We start from the raw sequence: 21,618 nt of genomic DNA on the forward strand, positions 1-21,618 counted from the left end.
GCAGGATTCTTGAGGGCAAATAAGGCAGCTCTCCGTTCCATGCTTTTGCTCATTCAATTGTTATATGCTCATCTATTGTCCCAATTGTACCCCGTGAGTGGAATAATGACTGTTCTTTAAGGGAAAAAGAGAAAAATCTGTCTTGAAAAACAAGAGGAAGCTAGAAGAACCTGACTATGGGATCGTCTATGGCTTTGCCCTCCTCCCAGTGCATACCCTGGGTGTTATCTCAAACAGATATGAGACAAAAGAAAGAGACATTCAGGTAAAGAAGAAAGTCTGGTTATATAACTAAGTGTGATAAACAGGCTCACATGCAACCTTATTGATCAGATCCGACATCTGTAGAGATGATGAGAGCCCCAGAACAAGTTCTTACCTCAAAATGTCTTTTTAATCTGTGCACTTGTAATGAATACCTACACTTCTTTTTGAGGAAGGACAGAGTCTTACCTTTCATAAGAAATGTGACTTCAAATGGCAAATTACTCCTGAGGGAGTGGGAAGCACCAGAAATTTAAAATCATAATAAAATATAAAAACAGAATATGGATAGAAGACTGAGAGGGTTGGGTAGAAGAATGTCCATTTAAAGGATAAAAATAAAGATAGAGTGAAAATTGGGAATGAAGTCCAGATTTATCAGGAATTGGAGAATTATTTCACTCTGGTTTTCTCAGACCTTAAACAACTATTCTCTAACAAAGAAAACATCTACTGAAATAGCATAAAATTCAGCAAGCCATATAACCATCTCCTCCAAAATGGACTGTTGCTACACAGTAAGACTCTGTCCTTCCTCAAAAAGAAGTGTAGGTATTAGTTTCAGTGCAAAGATTAAAAAGACATTTTGAGGTAAGAAACTTGTTCTGGTGCTCTAATTTTCTTTAAGAAAATTAGAGTATAAAGGAAATATTTCATGAAAAAATGGGCACTATAAAGGACAGAAATGGTATGGACCTAACAGAAACAGAAGATATTAAGAAGAGGCGGCAAGAATACACAGAAGAACTATATAAAAAAGACCTCCATGACCCACATAATCATGATGGTGTGATCACTCACCTAGAGCCAGACATCCTGAAGTGCAAAGTCAAGCAGGCCTTAGGAAGCATCACTACCATCAAATCTAGTGGAGGTGATAGAATTCCAGTTGAGCTATTTCAAATCCTGAAAGATGATGCTGTGAAAGTGTGACACTCAATATGCCAGCAAATTTGGAAAACTCAGCAGTGGCCACAGGACTGGAAAAGGTCAGTTGTCATTTCAATCCCAAAGAAAGGCAATGCCAAAGAAGGCTCAAACTACCATACAATTGCACTCATCTCACACACTAACAAAGTAATGCTAAAAATTCTCCAAGCCAGGCTTCAACAGTACATGAACCATGAACTTCTAGATGTTCAAGCTAGATGTAGAAAAGGCAGAAGAACCAGAGATCAAATTGCCAACATCTGCTGGATCATCAAAAAAGCAAGAGAGTTCCAGAAAAACATCTACTTCTGCTTTATTGATTATGCCAAAGCCTTTGACTGTGTAGATCACAACAGACTGTGGAAAATTCTGAAAAAGATGGGAATACCAGACTACCTGACCTACCTCTTGAGTAATCTGTATGCAGGTTAAGAAGCAACACTTAGAACCAGACATAGAACAACAGACTAGTTCCAACTGGCAAAGGGGTACATCAAGGCTGTATATTGTCACCCTACTTATTTAACTTATATGCAGAGTACTTCATGGGAAATGCCAGACTGGATGAAGCACAATCTGGAATCAAGATTGCCACGAGAAATATCAATAACCTCAAATATGTAGATGACACCACCCTTATGGCAGAAAGTGAAGAGGAACTAAAGAACCTCTTCATGAAAGTGAAAGAGGAGAGTGAAAAAGTTTGCTTAAAGCTCAGTATTCAAAACACTAAGATCATGGCATCTGATCCCATCACTTCATGGCAAATAGATGGGGAAGCTATGGAAACAGTGACAGATTTTCTTTTCTTGGCTTCCAAAACCACTGCAGATGGTGATTGCAGCCATGAAATTTAAAGTCGCTTGTTCCCTGGAAGAAAAGTTATGATCAACCTAGACAGCATATTAAAAAACAGAGACATTAATTTTCCAACAAAGGTCCATCTAGTCAAAGCTACGGTTTTCCCAGTAATCATGTATGGATGTGAGAGTTGGACTATGAAGAAAGCTGAGTGGTGAAGAATTGATGATTTTGAACTGTGGTGTTGGAGAAGACTTTTGAGAGTCCCTTGGACTGCAATGAGATCCAACCAGTTAATCCTAAAGGAAATCAGTCCTGAATATTCATTTGAAGGACTGATGCTGTAGCTTAAACTCCAATAGTTTGGCCACCTGATGCAAAGAACTGACTTTTTGGAAAAGACCCTGAGGCTGGGAAAAATTGAAGGCAGGAGGAGGAGGGGACAAAAGAGGATGAAATGGTTGGATGCCATCTCTGACTCAATGGGCATGAGTTTGAGCAAGCTTCAGGAGCTGGTATCCTAAAGGTATCTATGAAGACCTTCTTTGCAAATAGGATATTTACAAATACAGTCAAGCTAAAAAAATATCATACTGGATTACACTGGGCCCTAAATACAATGACTAGTGTTCTTAAATGGAAAGGAATATTTAGAGACATAGTGCCATGGATACACAGGGAAGAAGAGCATGTGATGAAAAAGACAGAGATTACAGTAATACAGTTACAAGTCAAGGAATGGCAAGGATTTCTGGGGACCACTAAAAACTAGGAAGGGACAGGTGAGAATTCTTCCCTAGAGTCTTCAGAGGGACCATGATCCTGCTAACACCTTGATTGTGGACTTCTAGCCTCCAGAACTGTGGAAAAAAACATTTCCACTGTTTTAAGTCATGGTGGTAATTTGTTACAGCAGCTAGAGCAAATTCATGGGGTTCTCAGGTGACACTCATGGTAAAGAATTCCAATTCTGTGTGTGCCAATGCAGGACACAGAGATGAGGGTTCGATCCCCAGGTCGGGAAGACTCTCTGGAGTAGAAAATGGTACCTGATATAGTATTCTTGCCTGGAAAATTTCATGGACAGAGGAGGCTAGCAGGATACAGTCTATAAGGCAGTAAAGAGTCAGACTGAGAGACTGAGTGCCATAGCAAATTCATACATCAAGTACCATCCAATCCATCTATGTGTCCACCTGTGTGCAAGTTAAAAGTGAAGGTGAAAGTCACTCAGTCATGTTCTATAGTTTTGAGACATCAGGGACTGTACCCTGCCAGGCTCCCTCATGGAATTCTCCAGGAAAAAAATATTGGAGTGGGTAGCCATTTCCTTCTCCATTTTCTCCTCGACCCAGGGATGGAATCAAAGATCAAACTCAGGTCTCCTGCACTGTAGACAGATTGTTTACCATTTGAACTGCCAGGGAAACTCTGTTCACCTGTGTATTAAAGCACAACTCTCCATGAATCTCATTTTCCTGCATGTCTTATGAACAGAGGCACTGACAGCTTTTGATCCAGACTATCTTTTCAAGGATGCCTGAATAGCAAAAATTTCTGAAAGACAAAGAATCTACATCTGGGCAGATGGCAGACATATTTGCTGTCCAGGATGATAGATACAATGTCTGTCTTCAGAGTCAAAGTTGAGATGGTTTGTTTTCAGCCTCTTTATAAATTTCCTAAACTTGAAGTCTCTCCTATATTTGGACCATTGTGTTGCAGGAAAGGGCACCCCTTCTAGGGCCCGAAACTGGGCTGTTGTCTAACACTCGGAAATGAATTGTCCGAGGAGACACATGTGCTGACAAAGCCAGAGATTTCATTGGGAAAGGGCACCCTGGTGGAGAGCAGTAGGGTAAGGGAACCCAGGAGAACAGCTCTGCCACATGACTTGTAGTCTCTGGTTTTATGGTGATGGGATTAGTTTATGGGTTGTCTTTAGTCAATCGTTCTGACTCAGAGTCCTTCCTGGTGGTGCATGCCTTGTTCAGCCAAGATGGATGCCAGAGAGGGTTCTGGGAGGTGGTTGGACATGTAGTGTCTTCTTTTGACCTTTCCCAAACTCTTCTGGTTGGTGGAAGCTTTTTACTTCCATCCCAGAACCTCCTGTCCTAAAACAACTCATGCAAATGGTTACTATGGTGCCTGGCCAGGGCGGGAGGTTTCAGTGTGCTTCCCCTAACAATTTTATGCAGGGCTCACCGTGTCCTTGTCCCCAGTGGCAAGTGGGGCTCAGAAAACCAGCACAAATGATATTCTGGCTACTGTCGATTGGTATGGGTAAAATACTGCCCTTTGTCTCTGACTTAGAAGTCTTGTGTCTTCTGTCAGCATTCCTGAAACTGTAGTAGATGCATTTATAAGCTTGCAAGTAGGGTAAAATCTCAGACCCTTCGCAGTTCTTGATACTGTATGTCTTGACATCCAAGCACCTATCTTCTCCCCTGTCTCCATTAGTGAGTGAGCTCATGGGCCCTCTTCACTTGCTCATGAACATGCCAAACAGGCAGTACAAGACCAGGTGTTTATGGTTCACGATTTCTAAGTGCATAATTGGATAGTCAAGACCAGCACACACAAATAAGTTAGACCTTCAAGATCAGCAACATGGATATCCCCTGAGAGTCGGTCAGAAATATGGAATCTTAGACCTCGCTCCAGACCTAAAAATCAAAATCTGAATTTTCCCAAGATCCCCAGGTGATATACAGGCACATTATAGCTCGAAAAGTACTAAATTAGAACAAAAGTGGCTGAAGAATACCTGATTCTCTGTGTTATGGTACCTTAGTGAGGAAGACCAGCATCACCTGGGGTTGTAAGGATAAGTCATATAGATATAGGAAAGGTAGACATAGGAGACTGGGAGATAGGAAAACCTGAAAATTAGGAATATGTAAGAAAAAGACACAGAAAACTCTGAACTCTCAACTTTACAATTATTATCTTCATTTGCAGAGAAGGAAATGGAAGTCCACTTCAGTATACTTTCCTGGAAAATCCCATGGACAGGAGTCTAGTGGGTTACAGTCCATGTGGTTGCCAAGAGGCAGACACAACTGAAGCAACTTAGCACAGCACAGCACATCTTTCATTTGATCCACTCAAATCAATAATAAACCAAAGATTTCCAACTGCTCAGAGTCCTCCACGACTCCTGTAGGAGGAGTCCTCCTCAGATTGGAGGACTTCAGAAAGCAAGAAGAGGTATTTAAGCTCCTGTGATTCAGGGGAGCTTAACTCAGAGCTTAACTCTCTAACCTGTTTCATTGCTGCTAGTGGCCCCAAAATGTTACTTTTTTCTCATACTTTAAATACAAATATTTCAAAAGTTAGGCTATTTTAGCAGACTTTGGGTCCCCCAAAAGCTTTAAGGAAGGAAGTTAAGAAAGGAACAGAAAAGTCAAATATTACAGGCAAACTAATAGTCAAAAACAAGGGAGGTGGGCATCAAAGTCTTATGGCTTTCCAGAATTTCTGGCTTCCCAGTACAACAGCATCCACATGTTAAAAAAAGTTTGAACCACCTCCACCCTAACTTCCATCTCGGACAGTAGAGGTTGGAAGCTCAGTGTACCATGAGTCCTGCCAAGCCCTGCTACAAAGCACAAGATGGCAGAGACCACAGGAAGAGCTGAAAAGGGTTAGAGCATCTGGAAATTTCAAATAGAAAAAAAAATTAAAATGTAAATTGCAGTGTCTGCTGAATATCCTTTGGAGAATTCTAATACTATAATTATATTATTTACTCCTAGACATGTGCCTGGGTGCATAATTGCATTAATATGCAGGAGGGCAGTTCATTCTTCTTGTTCAATCTCCTTCTACATTTTACAACTTTGTAAATGTCAGACCATTAGGTAATAACTCTCTTGTGAGGACCTCATTACCTATAAAGCATTCATATCTGCCACATAAAAGACGCAGGTAGATGCAGATTCAGCAATTAACCCATATATCTTTATCCATCTGGCTGGTCTTGCTTTAAACACACACACACACATTTTTTTCTTTTAAAAAGTCCCATTCTTTCCTTTTATTTTAAATTTAGGAAATGGAACTGTCAGTCCAAAGATTCATTTCCTCTGGTAAGTGGCTCAAGTAAGGGCACCATCTTTAAATTATAATCCAGGCAGAGTCCCCAAATTCTAAGCAGTTTCAGGGGCAGGAGATCTCTAAGCTCCTTGTAAGGATGTGAAAACTCCTCTCTCTTGTGCTGTACCCATCCCTGCCACAAACAGGTCACCTGAAAGACTAAGCCTTGCCACACAGGCTTACCTCTTAGAGCAATGTCCTTGAGTTCTGCCTTTCTATACCTCTGCCCCTTTGTCAGAACCTGTCACTGTTGTGGCAATCATAAACAAATGTAATCTTTGGAGTGACAAAGATTCTCATAGATCGAGTTCAACTCAGGATTCTCCAAACTCCAAATTCTTTTCCAACTAGTCTTAATTCTGGGAACTTCTATGTTCATATCAGCACGGTCCAGTTTATCAACAATCTTGCTAAATCACTTAAAGAAGAAGCCCTACCCTCCATTTGTGATCAAGTTCCTCATCCTCCACCCCACCCCACAACCCACTAGATGTCTGATCAATCTGACTTCCTCCCCACTCTGCACCCCCCACCTCTCCACCTCCATCCCTAGGGAGGGAAGGCTGCTGTATCCCAGGCATTGTTCTCCACTTGGGGGATCCTCTGGGTTCTGAAATTCACATTTGGAGGGTGTGGATGGCTGTGACATCATTGTTTATAGATATGACAGGAGATACTCCACTCCACGCTAGTAACTATCTCAAGATTGCATTCTACTCAGGAGTACAGCATTAACCTAAAGGAATGGAATTAATGACCCTGATAGGTGAAATTTTTTTTTTTCGTAATGAATGAGTCTTGTTGTTTCCTCAAGGTATACATACAGAATAACAATCAAACTCCTTCCTGTTTACTTTCTATGCTGGGGGTGACAATGAAGAGATGCAGCTTTTCTAGTACCATATAAGTGTGTCAGTCTTTATTTACATTTCTAAGAGGAATCAGCTAAGCACATTCCTGTACTCAGCCAGGATGTAAATAGGTTAGTTCCCAAGGAAACAATTACAAAATCTCACAAACAAACCCCAAGAAATTAGATTGTAATGCCATTTTTATGACAAGTTTCAAGTACCCAAAATAAAATCCATGTCTCACATCTCACATCTATTAAAACAATTTATTACCGGCCTGCTTCACCTACCCAGGTTCTTTAGATTTTGAGGGACAACTTTCAGTCACTTTGCTAAAAAAATATTTTATCTGAAGGAAAAACTGTCTAAGAAGTGTGATTAGTCAGGTAAGTCAGTCTTGTGAACTTCGACTGGACTGAAAAGGACTCTATTGTATTTCACAATTAAAAATAAATACTGATCATTCTAAGCCAGGTATTAAACAAAGTGAACTTGATGTATGTTTTGTATGCTGAAATTAAATAATAACAATGCCTTCGAATTTGTGTATATGTATCCATATATTAGGGCTTCCCAGATGGCCCAGCAGTAAAGAATCCACCTGAAATGCAGGAGACACAGGTTCAATCCCTGGGTCAGGAAAATCCCCCTAAAGGAGGGCGAGCAACCCACTCCAGCATTCTTGCCTGAAGAATCCCATGGACAGAGGAGGCTGGCGGGCTACAGTCCATAGAGTCTCAAAGAGTCAGACATGACTGAAGTGACTTAGCACACACATACATATATTAAAGTACTTCCTTATAATTTCGTGTGCTGGCATGAGAAAACCTGACAGAGCCCCCCCAAAATTGAATATCCTAGAAGGCGCAGAACATTCCCTCTAAGAAATGTAATATTTCCTACCATATCAGTAAATGAGAATGTCACAGTTATCAGTGATTCTAGCTCTCCAGTGTGAGTTCCTGAACCCTAAGGGCACTCTGGAAGGAGAATATCTGTGTACTAGCAGCCATCAGAATTGTAGCCACTCCCCAAGATGAGACCAAGGGAGATCAGGATGTGAAAAACACAGGACCTTGGCCCCAGGAAAGCTGAGATTCTATGAAAGGAATGATTTCAGTGAGCCCAGACTCTTGCATCTTCCCACACACAGAAAAGCTCTAAATCTCTTTACCGGGGATATGTGGTTTCTTTAATTAATAATAATATTTTGATGTTCAGACTACCTGCCCTTTGTCACAAAACTCCTATATATAACCTGACTCCTCTCACCTCCTCAAAGTAGTTTTCTCAAGGATTACTTGAGATGCTGTCTCCCAGTCTTGAAGTCCTAAAAATTCCCACTGAACAAAACATAACTCTCACCTATTAGGTTGTGACTATTTTTCAAGTCAACACCACAAAGTAGTCACTAATAACATTCCTTATCACCATCCAACTCCTTTCTCATATCCTGCTGGCCCTGTGATCTTCCTTTCTCATGACTCTTTCTTGCCATTTTCATGCCACAATCAGCTCCTTAGTACACAACATTTGGAGACAGCCTTGTCCTCCAGACTGCTATTGTTGGTCATTTGAGTAGGAAGCCAAGGTCCAGGAGACCACACTGACTCTTCACATTTGGAGGGTATTTAAAGAGGTTTAAATTCTGATGGGAACTCTGATTGGGAAAGGGAAGCATGATTTGAAAAGAGAGGATGGAGAAAAAGAAGAGGCAACAAGAACAGAGAATTGTTAACTAAAAAAAAATAAAAAAAATAAAAAGTTGCTACTTAAGTTTTATTTGGGGCAATATGAGGAATGCAGCCCAGGAGACAGCATCTCAGATAGCTCTGAGTAACTGTTCCAACGAAGTAAAGGAAAGGAGACTATATATGTGATTTCAGTAAAGGAGGAGTACATGCTATCAAGCACATATTTTTCCAAAAGATTCCTACTAGTCTTATGAAGCTTCTGCTCATCACAAGAAACAGTCATCACCATGAAGGATTTTAGTGTTTTTCTATGTATGAGGAGGTACAAGAATTTGGCTCATAAAATCAGCTCCTGAGAATATCTAACTGAAGATCTTTTTTCCTAAGCAGAGAGTGCCTCATTTCTGCCCTCTTCCTTGAACTCCTTTAGGGGATTTTGATGGTCAGCAGCTGCAACAGCACATGATTTAATCCTTGGAGAGGTAGATGGCAAGCAGTCATGTCAAGTGTCAATTTGTGGTTGACAGAATAAACAACTTAGTTTGCTTCCTTCTTTTCATGTTTGACATGTAGCCTCTCTGACCCCTCCTGAGGACCCAAGGTTTGGTTCACTTGTGCACTGTCCTTCCCTGAGAACCTGGCCCTTTGAAAATGCTCTGCTTCCTAGAAGTCAACGTTTCCAGAGAAGGAGGTCTAATAACATCACCTCCAGAACAGATGGTCACTAATTGCCACAAGTAAACAAACATAGGCAACCAACATATTATAACCTTGAACATCATTAATTTTCAAGAACACCAGGGTGACTCATCCCCCATTAGTGGAAAACTGGGAGCAGAACTGAGGGAGCTGAGCCAGGCTGTCAAGCAGGAGACCTGACTCCTAGCCTGCTGCCTCCAGACTCAACAGGGAAATTCAAGAAGCCACTTAACCTTGCTGCCTATGTTTTCTCACCTGTAAAACAGTAGGTGATAAAATCCCTCTGCTTCTTCATTGGGTTTTATATGAGTGAACTAATTAATGATTGTATAAAGTTTAATACAATGCAACATGTAATTGAGTAGTTTAATTATCAAGGTTCAGTTCAGTACAGTTCAGTCACTCAGTCGTGTCCAACTCCTTGCAATCTCATGGACTGCAGCATGCCAGGCTTCTCTGTCCATCACCAACTCCCAGAGCTTATTCAAACTCATGTCCATGGAGTCAGTGATGCCATCCAACCATCTCAGCTTTTGTCCTCCCCTTCTCCTCCTACCTTTAATCTTTCCCAGCTTCAGGGCCTTTTCAAATGAGTCAGGTCTTCACATCAGGTGGCCAAAGTATCATCAAGGTAATTGTCCAATAATAATAGCTTGAAAAACAGTGATAAATAGTGCTTTTAAAATGTAGATATTACCATTTTGATATTTTCTCTCTGATCTGTATTTTCAAATTAGTAGCATATATATTAATATTTTCAATTTTATGAAATTAATTCTACAAAGCTACTTCCTCTATTATTTTAATTGTGATAATTCCAAGCAGAGAATTGTTGTAGATTTAAGTAATAACTGGACATTCTAGTTAAAATATCTTTTATGCTTAGGAGTCCTAACATAAAACCATAGGGTCAAGGATCTTCCCACTCCTTACACATTTAGAGAATTCACTACTTTTATATCCATTTTCCAAACTAGATCAAAAGGAGGACTTCTCAGTCATAATTTCTTAGTTTTTGACCTCTGTTTCAGTAAGTTCACTTCTGTTTTTCTCTATTTATAAACCTTTTTACAAGCTATTTTCTCCTGGAATGCCCTCTATTCTCCTTCACAGCAGGGCTTCTTTCTGGAAAATTCCTACACCTTTTTCAAAAGGCAAATTAAAGTTTATTCACTGATGTTTTCCATCGTATCTCTAAGAAAGCCTAGGATTTTCTCATCTGTTTAATTTCTTTTACATTTATGTGTGTGTGTGTGTACAGTGAGTTGCTCAGTCATGTCCAACTCTGTAATCCCATGGACTATTGCCTGCCAGGCTCCTCTGTCCATGGAATTCTCCAGGCAAGAATACCAGAGTGGGTTGCCTTTTCCTTCTCCAGGGAATCTTTCCAACCCAGGGACCAAATGCACATCTCCTGCAACTCTTGCATTGGCAGGCAGATTCTTTACCACCGAGCCACCTGGAACCTCCGTTATATGAGTTATCAGCATGTGTTGCTCTGACTTGCTAACTATTGGTTTCCTCACTGTTTATTAAGCAACTTAAGAGCAGAAATTATTATCTCTTCTAATCATCTCCTTTTCCCAACACAATTAATGGCACAATATAAGTGTTCAGTGAATATTCTGGTTGTGATTAATAAAGGATAGTTTCCAAGAAGGCAGTGTTGAATAAGTTATTGCTTTTATCATTATATATTTTCTCATTTAGTAGTTATCATGTGTGAATCTGCAAAAAAAATGTGACTTTAAGAAAAGTTGTCTCGCTTAACACAGTTGATAGCTGCATCATGCTCAAATCTTTATGCTTTGCAAAAAAGTCTTTCATGACTTGGTGCCTGCTTATATTTGTAACCTCAAAACCCATCGTGCATGTGTGCTAAGTCGCTTCAGTCATGTTTGACTCTGCAACTGCATTGACTGCCTCTAATCTCTGCCCATGGGATTCTCCAGGCAAGAATACTGGAGTGAGTAACCATTCCCGTCTCCAGGGGATCTTCCCAACCCAAGAGTGTCTCTTACATCTCCTTCATTGGCAGGTGGGTTCTTTACCATTAGCGCCACTGGTGACATAAGAAACTCAGGTTTGATTCCTGGGTAGGGATGATCCCCTGGAGGAGGGCAGGGAAATCCACTCCAGGATTCTTGCCTGGAAAATCCCGTGGACAGAGGAAGCTAGTGGACTATAGCTCATAGGGTTGCAGAGCAGGCACACTGAAGTGACTTGGAACACTCAAATCCCATCACTGTCCCCAAAAGGACACCTATTAAAATCACACCAGACTTCCCACAGTCTCTTCAACCATCCCTGTTGCATGGTGCCTATGTCTGTGCATCCATCATGGTCTGGAATAGACTTCCCACCTTCCTTGATAAATTCCTACTCATCCTTCACTTCAGTTATCATGTCTGTGCTTTTTCTTGACACTTTGTGCCCCACCTCCCTTTTATTCTTTATATTTTCTCAGGGTCTTTACAAGCCACTCCCTCCCTAACCTAATTGATTATTTATATACCTTGTTTTCTTCAAGCTAGGGGCTCCTTACAGATAAGAACAGTATTTGATTCTGACTTGAAATAGCACATCTTGTCGAAGGGCCTGACACACAGTTAATGCTTATGAATAGTAGCCCAATGAATGAATGAATGAGTTACCCCATGAATGAATAATTGCTGATTGCTCTGCCTATTATGCAGGTTGTACTGTGCTGTGCTTAGTCGCTCAGTCCTATCTGACTCTTTGCGACCCCATGGACTGTAGCCCACCAGGCTCCTCTGTCCATGGGGATTCTCCAGGCAGGAATACTGCAGTGGGTTGCAAAGCCCTCCTCCAGGGGATCTTTCCAACCCAGGGATGGAACCCACTTCTCTGGGGTCTCCTGAATTTCAGGCAGATTCTTTACTGGTAAGCCACTGGGGAAGCCCATTATGCAGGCTAATTGGAAGAAAATGAAAATTGAAGAGCCTATCTTCTACTCTTTAACTATAAGGCATAACATTTTCACTTTCTCCCAGTTTATTTTTAGATACACTTGAATAAACATTTAAATTATTTTATGAAATTTGCTTTATTTTCCTAGGATAAACTGTGTCTATGCACTACATTTTCTTTCTCCATGATGCCCACATACCCTGCTATGCAACCTCATGTTCCACTCTCTCTGCCCAGGTTTTAGAATTATTTCCAGGCTACTTTGAGAAAATTTATTTCTAGTCTGTACAACTCTAGACAATAAAAGGAAATTTCCCAACCACACATGAAAATTGTCATGGTTTAAGGAGCTCAGAGGAGAATAACAGTGATTGTGAGCACCCAAGAGCAAATCCAGCACATGCTAAACTTTAAGAATTCTAGAGATTGAAAAGAGATGTATGGCTTGGAGAAGAAGTCAAAAATCTGTATTTCCGCATACTTCTCAAATCTGTGCAATTTGAAAAAAAAAAAATTGTGCCAAGACTGACAGACTTAAAATATTCCATTTCTTTTACTGAAGCATTTCATTGTACAGCTCAGTAGTGATTGATAATTAAAACTGAATATAAACATTGGTGATATAATCTTATTCTGGAATTTTTATACATAAATGGGAAACTGAAAGCATTCTTTTACAGAGTAAGTAGAAAAATTTTGCATATTCATTTTCAAGGAAGATCCTTCCTCAAGGCTGAATATAATTTAAATATATATTTATCATATATATATATATATTATCAAGTATATATATCAAAATATACATATATGTATATATCTTTTTTGAATCAAGTAAGTTCAGCATCATCATTAACAACTAACATCATCAATGTTATTTACTAATAGCTTACTGGACTGGATGGTATTTACCTTGAAATATCAATAGAATAAGATGAGATCATGCCTTTTCTGAAAGAAGGGCCTGAGGGATACTCCTTGAATAAGTATCCAAGATGTTACCAACATCATCCAGAGATGCCAAGCCGGAGCTCCACAGGGAATAGAGTCAAGCCCCTTTGATGTTTTGTAAAATAGAAATACCTTAGTCCTGTCCCTCAGAGAAAATCATCAGTTATTTATAAACAACTCAGAAAATTAAATAATACGGTCAAGTCATAAACATTTTTTGCATTGTATTTCTCTTCATGTCAATGTTTAATAGACCGAAAAGTCCTCATTTTCTTAAGAATACTAATTCCTCCCCTGATAGTAATGACTCTTATGCCAAGTCCACAGAGACTTGGGCTTGATGCGGCCCACAATAGATGACTGATGCTGCTATTGTACATTTTGGGGGCTGTTCCTTGTAGGAGAGAAATCCCATAATCAAGTTTCAATCCATGGGGTTTTAATATAACTTGTTTCTAAATCAAGAGAATTTTAATGAGGTTGGACTATAGGACTTTGTAGAGATTGGGACCACTGCTATACTTATTTTTCTTGGTTTCCAGAGTTTCTTTTCAGAAGAAAGTGACTTTGAGCAAGGTCTAGGTGTGAAATTGTGAATCTGAGCACAGTTCTTTTTGGAAACCCCAGGTCTGCTTTATTTACGTTTCTTTCTTCTGGACTACTACTTCCATTTTCACTATCTCCTTCTTCTTCCCTTTATAGTCTTTGAATAATGCCCCCAGTGGAGACGCTCAGACCAGTACTATTCAGCTTCCTGTGAATTTAAGTCACAGTTACACTTTAATAGGGCTGTTAAGCCTTCTTTTAACATCACCAAGGCCTGCTTAGATTGCTGTTAAAAATATTTCTGAAAGCAGTGAATGAATAAAAACAAAATCAGTTTGGAGTAGGAAACCATATCCTTTTGCAATCATAATTAGGTTTCTGGCTTTTCTGTCTAAGAATAAATGAGTAGTACTTTAATAAAGTGGAAGTTTTTATCACTACTATTTACCTTAATTCATTTGCTGCTCCCTCTCTCCCACCTTCATGTAAGGAATATATTCTAACGGTTGCAGCGACAGGATAACCTACACTTTTCACTTCCCCTTGAGGGGCATGAATGCCCTTTAACTCTAGCCCTTCCAAATATGGGTCTGTTGTTCATCAGACTTAAACACGTGTTTGCTGAAAGCTTTCAGTTCAGTTCAGTTGCTCAGTTGTGTCCGACTCTTCTCGACCCCATGAATCGCAGCATGCCAAGCCTCCCTGTCCATCACCATCTCCCGGAGTTCATTCAAACTCATGTCCATCGAGTTAGTGATGCCATCCAGCCATTTCATCCTCTGGCGTCCCCTTCTCCTCCTGCCCCCAATCCCTCCCAGCATGAGTCTTTTCCAATGAGTCAACTCTTCACATGAGGTGGCCAAAGTACTGGAGTTTCAGCTTTAGCATCATTCCTTCCAAAGAACAGCCAGGGCTGATCTCCTTTAGAATGGCCTGGTTGGATCTCCTTGCAGTCCAAAGGACTCTCAAGAGTCTTCTCCAACACCACAGTTCAAAAGCATCAATACCTTGGCGCTCAGCTTTCTTCACAGTCCAACTCTCACATCCATACATGACGACTGGAAAAACCATAGCCTTGACTAGATGGACCTTTGTTGGCAAAGTAATGTCTCTGCTTTTGAATATGCTATCTAGGTTGGTCATAACTTTTCTCCCAAGGAGTAAACGTCTTTTAATTTCATGGCTGCAGTCACCATCTGTGGTGATTTTGGAGCCCAAAAAAATAAAGTCTGACACGGTTTAGCTTTCTATTTAAAATATTATTGTTACTCTGCTCAAGGGAGTAAATAAATCTCAGACTTTTGAGTCAGTCAGTACTTAGTGAATCACAAATGAATAGTGTAACATGAGGTTCAGTTTATTCTTCTGACTTTTCACTGTAGAAAATTTTAACACATAGGAGAAATCTGTTTCAACTTTAGCAAACATCTCAAAGATCATTTTTAAAAATTAGTGGTTCCTATCAAAAAGCTTTAAACAAAAAACAAAGTGTAAAAGTTATGATATATATTTAATTATGTGGTTCTTGAAACAAGCTATGAATATTGGCCCTTATGGTAACATTTATAAACAAAAACATTTAGATATTGGAAGTTTCAATGGAATAAGTGTGTGACTTCCCTAGCCGAGCACTTATATGAAAATGAAATTGATTTGGATTATGAATTCAGTAAATTAAAATCATATGGTGAAGGCATTGGAAAGAAGGGACCTTGGAGATATTGTTAGTATATTAGAACCTGTAGGAAACACTGTCAATAGAGTGGAAAGAATTCCTAATTAGTTTCACAAGCTCTCAGGGTAAGGGGACAAAGATTCTTATATATGCTTTGTCACATAACATTTAATTTCCTGGGGTTAACATTTCTGATAGTCATTGGCACCAAAAGTTCAATTTGCAATCCCAAAAGCATAAACTGATTATCATGCTTATACATTATAAACAATGTGGGCAATAGACTCCAGAAGTTAAGTTTATATCATTTCATTCTTTCTCTCTCTGCCATTCTTTTATCAATAAGCATTTACTAAGCATCCACTACATCCAGCTTCTGGGTGCTGCAGATTATAGCCATGAATCATTGTACCAAGGCCTCTGCTTGACGAACTTACATTTTTTTCAAGTAAGTTATAGGCAAGCAAATAAATGAGTAAATGAATAATGAGTAAGATACTTTGGAATAATAAAAAAGAAATTGCAATAATAGAATAGAATGCTCCCAGAACATTTATAGAAAAAGCTTTCTGAGAGCATGAAAAATAGCAGCCAACTCTGCAATATTGTAGGAAAAGAGCAAAAGAGGTGGAGGGCTCAACTTGTGCAATGACCCTGAGAAAAACATGTATGAGGACCAGGAAGAGCCCTGGTACCTGTGACTCAGCCAATTCTCTTCTTTCTAGGGTTTCTGTACCCGATTCCTACTGCACTGCATTTGTTTAGACCTAATCACTTGGGCTCTGCTGCATTCTCATCATTCTCACAGTATCCTTGCTTCCATGCTTTTCTTTATTGTTACTCAAAATATCTCCATATATTAGAGTTCTAACTGTCCTGTGGAGTAGTCAAATCTCCATAAGCTTAGCTTCTATAAACTTCATCATCTCGTTATGACTCCTAATGTTTCTATTCATTTGTCTATTATTACAGACATGCCATGAATTTTGCTACCTTAATCTCTATGTTCAGATCATTCTCAAACAGTCAACTTACATAACTTTGTCCTTACATTCAAATCCTACATACACTTTAAAACATCCGTTTAAGACACTAAGATCAAATGAAATTTGGATCCCTCTAAGGGATCAAATTTTCCCCTCTAAGTCTTCCCTTGTTAATGTAGCCTAAAATATATCATTTTTCTTTCAAAGAAAGAAAAAATCATTTTCACTGTCAAAGAAAGTGAAGTCGCTCAGTCGTGTCCGACTCTTTGCGACCCCAAGGACTGCAGCCTACTAGGCTCCTCTGTCCATGGGATTTTCCAGGCAATGGTACTGGAGTGAATTTCCATTTCCTTATCCAGGGGATCTTCCCGACCCAGGGTTCGAACGCGGGTCTCCCACATTGTAGACAGATGCTTTACCATCTGAGCCACCAGGGCTCATAGACTTTTCTTTCAAAGTCTATGGCAATTCCTGACCATATAATTCATTTTTCCATCAATCAATTTACAGTTTACAACATCTTTTCTTTAATTATTGAGAAATATTTTATATTTATCCTATTTCTCAGATGCTCATTTTTGCTTCCCCAATTAATTGTAAATACTTTAAGACCGAAAGTGTATTTCATGTTTCTTCCTTTCTCCTAGACTGCCCAGCCTAGTGTCTGGCTCACAATAGTTACCCAATAACTGCTTATGATTTTATCTGAACTAAACACAGCTCTGTCTGACTTAATGGGCAAAAGTGTGTGTTACAATGGCCCTACCTTTAATCTGAGAGTTGCCTTCAATAAAAAAGAAATTAACTATTATGGTACATCCTTTAGTGAAAGGGAAATACCCTTCTAACTCATGCCTCAAGTCCCTTCCCAGCAATATTTGTGAAAGGTACTCTATTGATTCAGAAAAGGGAAACTTCAGGAGGCAACACTCCACAGGAAAATTAGTGATTCTGTAGATAATGAATGAAACTGCAGAGAAATAGATGAGAGACCCCAATTAAAGTTGTTTAGTCAGCAAAGAATAAGAACAACAAAGAGACCAATCTGTTTAAAAAAATATTATACCTCATATAAAATCTTTAGAAACCTAGAACCACCAACATTGAGAACTACTTACTGATGCTAGTATTACAGCTCTTTCCACCTAATCACGTAACTTTTAATACCTCTTACTCTTGGTATCTATCCTGACACCTTGCCACTCACTCACACTTACTGAAGCCTTTATTTAATTCAGACCTCACCCTACTTTGGCTCATTCCAAATTCTCTCTTCACCCTGGTGTCCTCAGTATCCCTGGTTTTAAGGCATCAGACCAACATTCCTCTCTACTGCATTTTTACCCCCTAGGTCTGCCCTTCTCTACTTATGCTATCCACTCCTTTGCCCTCATCCTGGACTTTGTCACTGCTTAGCGTTGTTCCTTTTCTAAAACTTCTGATTTAAAATTTAATTTTCAAATAATTCAACTGCACAATAATTGGCCAATGGTTGAATAAATTATTGCAATTGTGGAATACAAAATAACATGTGTTTATTCAAACAAATGAGATAGATGTAAAAGTACTATGGAAGTTCACTAAGATATTATTTGTTGAAAAATGTCAATTCAAACATTATGATCCATTAAAAAAATAAGTTATGTGCAACCATGTAATATGTATTAATATGTATGTAAATGGGCTTCCCTGATGGCTCAGATGGTAAAGAGTCCACCCACAATGCGGGATAACTGGGTTTGATCCCTGAGTTGGAAAGATCCCCTGGAGGATGGCATGGCAACCCACTCCAGTATTCTTGCCTGAAGAAGCCCCATGGAGAGAGGGGTCTGGAGGGCTACAGTCCATGGGGTCACAAAGAGTTGGACATGACTGAGCAACAAAGCACAGCACAGCACATATACATAAGTACAGAGAAAAATTTCCAAAAGAATAAACACCAAACTGCTGAAAGTGGTCATTTTGGGAAAGAAAGAGCTCATTGATGGGGAGAATGAGGAGACACGTCAATATTTTACTCTCTGTAGCTTTATATCCTCTGATTTTTTTTTTTTTGGCTTAAATTTTAAATTTTTTAAATTCAAAAATTTTAATGAAGTAAGCTGAAATATAATTTGTATTAGTTTCCAATGTACAACTTAATGGTTCCCTTGAAACACTTCCAACAAGAGTCTATTTGTACATTATTTGTGTAATTTTTAAATGTATGTATAAATAAATAAATTTCACACCCTGAACCCAACTTTTACCCTTCTAATAGTTATATGATTACTTCTCTCAACTTTGTTTGGACCATATTGCGAGTTTATGAGCTTTGACCCCTGTCATTTTTCTGCTTATTTCCTCCTATCTTTCTTTCTTTGGACAGTCCATCTTACTTTCCATTTTCTGATTCTTCAACCATCTTACTGTAGTTTTGTAATTTTTGTCCTATTTTTCTTTTATCATATCTACTTACTATTATTCCATATTAGAATGTGCTCAACTGTCCACCACATTCGTATTTTCTTCCTACTTAAATGACTCCTCTACTTCCACTGCAGGCTATTTTTCTCTATTTATACCTACAGTATTGTCATTCCTCAGAGATTTTCCTGAGGACCTCTTCTTTCCTCATGTTTCAGGCTCTTTATAGTAAATCTCATCTACTTTTTCAACTTTAAACTCAGCTAAAGCTTAGTAAGAATTCCCAAGTCTTTGCTTCAATCTATTTCTCTCTACTACATTCCAGACTCATGTAGCCAGTCGGCACCATGTGACGCTAAGAGTCGGACACGACTGAGTAACTTCCCTTTCACTTTTCACTTTCATGCATTGGAGAAGGAAATGGCAACCCACTCCAGTGTTCTTGCTTGGAGAATCCCAGGGACGGGGGAGCCTGGAGGGAGGCCGTCTCTGGGGTCGCACACAGTCGGACACGACTGAAGCGACTTAGAGAGAGAGAGAGAGACTTTCACAGATACATTAACCTAAATGCATTCAAAACCACATCCTTTTTTCTTCTCCCCAGATCTGTTTCTCTGTCGTATTTGTTATCACTATCTCAGGGACGGCTCCATCATCTTCTGGTTGTCCAAATCACCAGATTTTCTGGTTTGAATTATGACTCTTTCTTGCTCTCCACATTCATGCATTCACCTGTCTTACTGACTGTACCCCCTAAATAATTCTCACAATGTTTATTTCTAGTCATCATCTCCTGCCTGGAATATTACAACAACCTCTAGTCTAGTGTCTCTCACTTCTGCTTTTTTCTCTCTAATCCATTTCTCACACAGCTTTAGTGATCTTTCTTAGACCCAGATATAATTGGCCACTTCCCTGATAAAGATCCTTTAATGACTATAAAAGTCTTTTTTAGGGCTAATAACACTTTTCACAATGGATTCCTTCTCCATTCCTTCACAATGGTTACTTCTCGAGTTCATGTCATTTTACTAACACCTTACCTTCTATTCTCCATCTGTAAGGAGCTTCTTTAAAGCGCTCTACCTTTTTTGTTATCTCTAAGTTTACTAAATTTACTAATTCCGGTTCTTCTATTTACTATTTACTAATAATCTCTAAGTTTACTAAATTTACTAATTCCGGTTCTTCTGCCTGTGCTACACTGCTACCACTCTGCATTGAACAAATTCCCACTCTCCTCTCTAGTCTCAAGTTAGACGTAATTTATTCCTCTGGTCCCAGAGAAACTTAAGTATTTTTTTTCAATATTCTAACTCACTTTTTGTCTGTTTTCTTCACTAGACTAAAACCAAGTTCCTTGAGAGTTAGGAAAAGGAAATTTATTGTAATGCTCATAGCTGGAATATGATATCACCTAAATGTTTATGTCTCTTGTATCTCTCCCTCCAACTGAAGTCTCTACTTTAACTCATTACTCACACCAGTTACCAGACTTCCCTATTTCAGTATTCCCTGTACTATGAGTTCAATATCTAATATTCATTTTATATGTCCTGATTCCCTTAGGAAAACTATTATTTGCTTACAAGATTCCCTTTCTTGGTGATTTGAACTAATATGCATCTCACATAATCCTCCTCATTGGTCTCCCAGATTTCATCTTGCTCTGATTCATTTTTCATTTAGTCACCTGAACAATTTTCTTGAGGCTAAATAAAATCATGCCACTCCCTACTTAAAACTATAGGCTCAATAAATATTTGTTGTATTAAAGAATAAACATTGAATGGATGAACAAAGACATAGTTCTGACAAAGTAGAGAGAATCTAGGACTGAAACCAGTGGTTAATATGACAGGACTACTTTTGTCATTTGCAGCTATGCAGTACAGCTCAGATAGCATATTCAAAAGCAGAGACATTACTTTTCCAACAAAGGTCCGTCTAGTCAAGGCTATGGTTTTTCCAGTCGTCATGTATGGATGTGAGAGTTGGGCTGTGAAGAAAGCTGAGCACCGAAGAATTGATGCTTTTGAACTGTGGTGTTGGAGAAGAGTCTTGAGAGTCCCTTGGACTGCAAGGAGATCCAACCAGTCCATTCTAAATGAGATCAGTCCTGGGTGTTCTTTGGAAGGAATGATGCTAAAGCTGAAACTCCAGTACTTTGGCCACCTCATGCGATGAGTTGACTCATTGGAAAAGACTCATGCTGGGAGGGATTGGGGGCAGGAGGAAAAGGGGATGACAGAGGATGAGATGGCTGGATGGCATTACTGACTCGATGGACATGAGTTTGAGTGAACTCTAGGAGTTGGTGATGGACAGGGAGGCCTGGCATACTGCAATTCATGGGGTCACAAAGAGTCAGAAACGACTGAGCGACTGAACTGAACTGAACTGAGTATTTATCAGGTTAAAAGATAAATCACTATATAGGATATATTTACCCTAAAAAAACGTTTATCTGATATTCATATAAAATGAGCATCCTATATTTATATTTACTAAATCTGGCAAACTTAGACTTGGTACAAAATATAGCTGAGCCTCAGTTTTACTATCAATAAAACAGCAAATTATTTCCCCCTTATCTGGCTTTTGTGATGATTAAGTGGGATAATCCATGAAATTATTTACAAATAGTAAAGCATTTACAATCATAATTACTACCATTCACTATCAACATTCCCTGGTGAGAGAACTGAGACAAATATTCATATCTCTACACATTCAGTTCAGTAAACTTTCTGATTAATAAGCAATCCATTCCTCCAACATTAACTCAC

Source organism: Bos taurus, chromosome 24, assembly GCF_002263795.3.
Source record: "Bos taurus isolate L1 Dominette 01449 registration number 42190680 breed Hereford chromosome 24, ARS-UCD2.0, whole genome shotgun sequence".
In the NCBI taxonomy this organism is placed as follows: Eukaryota; Metazoa; Chordata; class Mammalia; order Artiodactyla; family Bovidae; genus Bos; species Bos taurus.